Below are 5,775 nucleotides of genomic sequence, written 5' to 3'. Positions count from 1 at the left end.
CTATTCCTTTTGTTTTCCTTACAGGAAAATAAATACTTTTGGACTGCAATTGATAATTGGTTGCCGAATTGAGCTAGTTGGACATACCTTTTGTATAGCTCATGTATTGAAACCCTAAATGTACTTTTGGAACCGTTTCTCTTTTGATTTGGCAAACCGTACTTGTATCCACTTTTGAATCACTTTGGTATGCCGCTTTGGATTGTATCTGCTAAATTTCAACATGTAAATATTTGCTTGATGTTTGGTTGGGGTTTCGACGGGTCGGTTACTATTCATGGCCGACTCCGGTTTTATTTTTTTATTTTTTTTATTTTGACTTGTTTAAGCCCGTTTGTAAGTTCCGGATCGTAGCTCGCTCTATACCGAACCGTTAGTCCTGGCGAGAGCTGGGCAGGCAGTCCGCCAACCCCTTTGGTTCGCCTTAGGGGAAGGTGGGGCTGTCACATATGAACCCCCGTTCTAGCAAGTCTTGCAATTGAACTTTTAACTCCTTAAGTTCAGCAGGTGCCATTCGATAAGGGGTTTTTGAAATGGGAGTAGTTCCTGGTGCTAGGTCAATTTTAAATTCAATTTTCCTTTCGGGTGGCAACGACCCCAACTCTTCCGAAAATACATCCGGATACTCACTGATCACCGGCATGTCCTTTAGCTTAATCGTTTCTCCAGGGGTATTAACGAGAAAAGCTAAATAACCGAGTGCCCCATGACTAAGCCATTTCCTAGCCCTTATTCCCGAAATGAGTGCAGATGAGGTTAACATACCCCTCACGTCTAACTTTAGAGTTGCCTCACCTGGTACACAGAACTCGACTACCTTCATCCTACAATCTACCCGACCATGATAATACGCTAGCCAATCCATGCCTAAAATAACATCGTACCCTTTAATGGCTAGCTTTATGAGGTCGACTACTAACTTCCGCTCACCAATCCAAATATCGCAATTTCTATACACCTCATTCGCAAGTAAAGTTTGATTACCCGTAGGTGTTCTTACTTCTAACTCATAAGGTAGCCTTTCAACTTTCATGTCAATTCCAAGCATAAATGTAGGGCTAACAAAAGAATGAGTGGCACCAGGGTTTATCAAAATTTTGGCTAACCGATGGAAAACAGGAATCGTACCTTCCACCACCTCCGTTGGCTCAGGTACCGATTACTGGTCCAATGAATATACCCTGGCCGGTACCCTTGACCTGGTCCCTCCTACGGTGGTCGGTTTCGAGTTCGACTTACCAGCCGACTGAGCATCGCTGATTAGCGGGCAGTTAGCGATCTGGTGCTCCGTGCTTCCACACCTTAGGCACTTCCGAGCCTTTCTCCAGCAATTATCCTAGGTGTGGTTTGATTTCCCACAATATCCACACGTCACGCGGGGAGTGGGGGTCTGGCCCTCCTGTGGACCACCTCTCCCCTGTCCTCCTCTTCCACCTTGACCTCCTCTCGGCGTACCTCCCCTAGGAGTACCCGTAAACCTTCCACCCGCAGTTCCACGACCGGCTTTAGAGGGTGGCATGCTTCGATCACTTTGTGCATGCTTTTGACTTCCACTGGGCGCCCCTTTTCGTTTCGCGTGAAAGTTCCTTACTTGTGCCCTGGCAATCTCGATTCTTTGGACCTTCTCCAAAACTTCAGTAAAAGTATTGATCTAAGCTGCCGCCAAGGCCTCCTGTATCTCCACATTGAGCCCTTGAACAAACCTCCTTATCCTTCTTTGTTCCGTGGCTATCAATTCAAGAACAAATTTAGATAACTTCGTAAACTGGATCTCGTATTCAGCTACACTCAAAGTTCCCTGTCGGAGCTTAATAAAACCGCCCTCTCTCTTCTCTTGGACGATAGGTGGGAGGTATTTTTCATTAAACTCCCGTACGAAGTTCAACCAGGTCCATGCGGTTCCCTCTCTCTCCCACCTAGCTTTAATTACATTCCACCAAATTCTGGTCGGACCTTCGAACTGAAAAGCAGCAAAGTGCACTTGCCTATCCTCCGCATAGTTCAGAGCGGCAAAGATATTAATCATGGTCTCCAACCATCTCTCGGCTTCCTCAGGGTCCAGTCCTCCCAGGAACTTAGGAGGAGAGAACTTTTGAAATCTCTCAAGGGCTCTATCTTGTCCCATATCGGGATCCCTAGGTTGGTTTACAGGGGCTTAACCCTGTTGCTCTACCAAACGCGCAAGAATATTGGTCATTTGCTGGATCGCCGTAGCCACCTGATCTCCCCCTTCCACTCGGGGTCCAGGTTGCGGCTCCGCCGTTCCACTTCTCTCCTCTCTCGGTTCTTGCACTGGTTCTTGGGCCTGTCTACCCCCTCTCCCACGATTAGAGCCACGTCCTCGAGTAGCTCCCCGACCCTGACTCCTTTTTCCTTCCATGATCTTGACTAGCCAACTATATAAATATAAGCGAAATAAGGTATGGCTCGGATAAAATATTTTTAAATCATAAAACAGAGACAATAAAACACATTCAAAACACATTCGACACACGGGCCCACCTGGGGTCTCCTGGTAGGTCAGTACGCGACATGCGGGTCCCTCGAGGTGTATCTCATCAGTAGGCACAGGCTGAGATGGCCCAGCACCCCCATCAGCATCTTTACCCTCCATCCTCTACATTACAAGTAATATCACAAGAAGAAATAAGTTAGACAAAGAAATCAAGGCAAAGGGCCTATTTTCAAGTGCGACACCCTAGCCTATCGTAACCAAACTATAACCGCGGCATAGCAAGTATAAATCACTCAAACTGCCCAGATCAATTCAAACCTAGGCTCTGATACCACCTGTGACGACCCTACCTCCCCCTTAGGCGTACCAGAGGGTTCGGCGGACCGCCTGCCCAGCTCTCGCCAGGACTCACTCACTAGTATCTCACGCGTACATCCATCGACAATAAATAAAAACGCAATTCAAACTTATAATATACATCATGCACAAACTAAGATACAAAGCTTCTATATACCAAAAGTCTTCAAAGTGAATACAATCCAAGTACAAAGCATCCTAGTCGACTAATAGCGCGAGTACATATCAAAATTCAAAATATCTAGCCTATGCTAGTCTGTACGCGACTCACGCCGCGCTCGTACCCCGGTAAGGAAAACAAAATTAATGGAGTGAGCTAAAACTCAGTAAAGTTCCAAATATCAAATTTGTCATTAAATAAAGTAAATTAGCATAAGAGAGAAGTAGCGAGCAAAACAAGACCAAAATGGAGATCTAACACTTCAAATAGTCAAAACATAAATATTACGCATTTCACATGTAAGGATACAGTCGCTCGTATATTGGATTCATCATAGCTTGATCAATTGGTAGTTGACACTCCGTCAACTTTCAAGTAAGAAAATAGTCTAGTAGAACACCACTTAACTCCAAACTCCGTCCACCGATCAAACCCCTTACCGGGCCCGAACTCCACAATAAACACTGGTGGTAATACTTGAGTATACCGATTAGTCAAGGAGATAACACTCCACTCGATATCACTAACTACCCAGGGTTCGTTATCTAATCAACCAGGCCCTTGCCGGCTCGACTCGACTAACTAGCCACAGGGTTTCTGGAATTCCAGGCCAAATACAATTCATGTGCATGTATAGCAAGTCAATTGCAATCGATGAATAAGAACAAATCATGTTAGGGCAAGTGCGGTAAAGTACACCATTGCTCTATCAAATCACTTATATATATATCATGTAATCACATTGGTCAAAGATAAATCACAAATATCAAGTTCAATCAGATATTTGGAAGCACTCACCAAAAGTAGTGCCTCTAGTGATCGTGTCTGGGTTGTACTCCGGGTTTGGAGTCCAAATCTGCGATAAAACTTTGTTTAAGAACTTTAAAAATCGACTAAGGTTCGAAACTTAGACGTTTTGTTCAATAAGAATCAAGAAATGGAAATTCACTTGGAGAATATTCGTGAAACACTCGCTCGCTTTTCAAACTATATAACTTTGTAGCATTTATACTTGCAAATGCCATTTGAGTCGAAAGTACAAGGAAAACGTATTCCTAGTAGTCATGATTGTTTTTCTCAAGGGTACAAGTTCAGCCAAATCTTCACTGATATGCCTCGATAAAAGAAGACGCGAATATCCTAGATGGTTCAAGTGGTAATCGCTCTTAACCCTTACTCAAGTTGCAAGTATGTCTACCAAGCCCTTGAGCGAAATTTTGGGCAGCACACCCTTTGTATTTTCCTATTTTGCAGCCATTTATGGTTTCATTCTTTTCCTCAATCAATCCCACAGTTACACACAAAATAATCTCATTTTAATAGCTGTTCAATAGGCTCAAAGTCATACAAGTACAAAATCAAGCTAAGGACATGTGCGGAAATGAAGTTTAGCACAAGACAGATTTGACGTTGTTTTGCGTAACGGACACAACCGAAGCAACGCTTATCGGATTGAGGTACAATTTATACCATTTTGAAACTAAGGTAGAGAGATACAACTTTGATGAAGACCACCTAGTCCAGTTCGTAGTGTATCTAGGTCAAAATTTGAAATTACTGAACCAGAATCGCACAAACAGGTCAGTTAACCGCGCTATGTTTAAACGACAATAACTCAGGCTACCAAAGTCCAATCGAGATGATTACAGGGGCGTTGGAAACCTAAGACATAGCACTACAACTTTCACGCTTTGGCTAAATGCTAATTCAGTATGCATCAGGGTGAACAGGCGCGGTCAAATTGGTGAAATGTCAAAACTGTCCCTAAAGTTCTACCTATGGCAGTTAGGGGTATTTTTCTCTTTTCACATGCTACAGTAGTAGGATTGAGCTGAAATTTTACAGGAAACTATAAAACATCATTCTCTACAACTTTCATGTTTTATGCTAAGCCTAATTCTATGACGACCCCACCTCCCCCTAGGGCGTACCCCAGGGTTCGGCGGGTCGCCTGCCCAGCTCTCGCCGGGACTCAGTCATTCACTACAGTCCTCAAGTAAAATCGGAATAAATCACAAGAATAAATAGGGCAGCAATCCAAACTTAAATCGTAACTTATATACATTGCTATCTCAAAAGGAAGTACAGCCATCAAATGTACAAAGGTTCTCACTTCACCATACAACTAGCCCGTGCCAAGCACTAGGGCGAGAACCATTACAAAAGAAACAAAAGACCTAGACTAGGCTAGTCTATGCTCTCATCCTGCTCGCCGTCCCCTGTTAAGGAAAACAAAACTAAAGGGGTGAGCTAAAAGCTCAGTGAGGTTCCGAACAGATAATCAAACAATCAATTCAATACATTAAACATGGAGTATCAATAATTCAAGAAACATTTACAATGGAAAGCGATAGCAACATTCATTAAAAGGATACGGCTCACAAGGAGCAATTCGTTCGTTCGTTCATTCGTTCTCCTGTCATTTCCCCCTTATTCCTCCAATCATTTGAAAATGCATTTTTCATTTATCAATAAACCCTCGTTCGTTTGTTCGTTCGTTCATTCATTCATTCACCTCCGTCCTGGCCGTTGGCCAGTCTCAGAGTGTAAGGACCCGCAAATTTCTTACATTTTTTTTTTCTTTTCTTCAAAAATGCCTTTTATTTGAAAATTATTATTTATTAAAGCCCTACTACCCAAATGTTCCACAATAAGTGCATATGAACCTAGAAAGTAGGGTTTTACTCTTCGTTTCCAAGATTGGGGCAAATTAGGGTTTTCGCGATTTTTCGCCGGATGAAATTTCGATATGGAGCAAGGATCAAATTTGGTGATTAAAAGTGACTTTTAAGTGAGAAATAAT

Source organism: Coffea eugenioides, unplaced genomic scaffold (assembly GCF_003713205.1).
Source record: "Coffea eugenioides isolate CCC68of unplaced genomic scaffold, Ceug_1.0 ScVebR1_18;HRSCAF=85, whole genome shotgun sequence".
Lineage (NCBI taxonomy): Eukaryota > Viridiplantae > Streptophyta > Magnoliopsida > Gentianales > Rubiaceae > Coffea > Coffea eugenioides.
Note: the sequence above shows the minus strand (reverse complement) of the source record.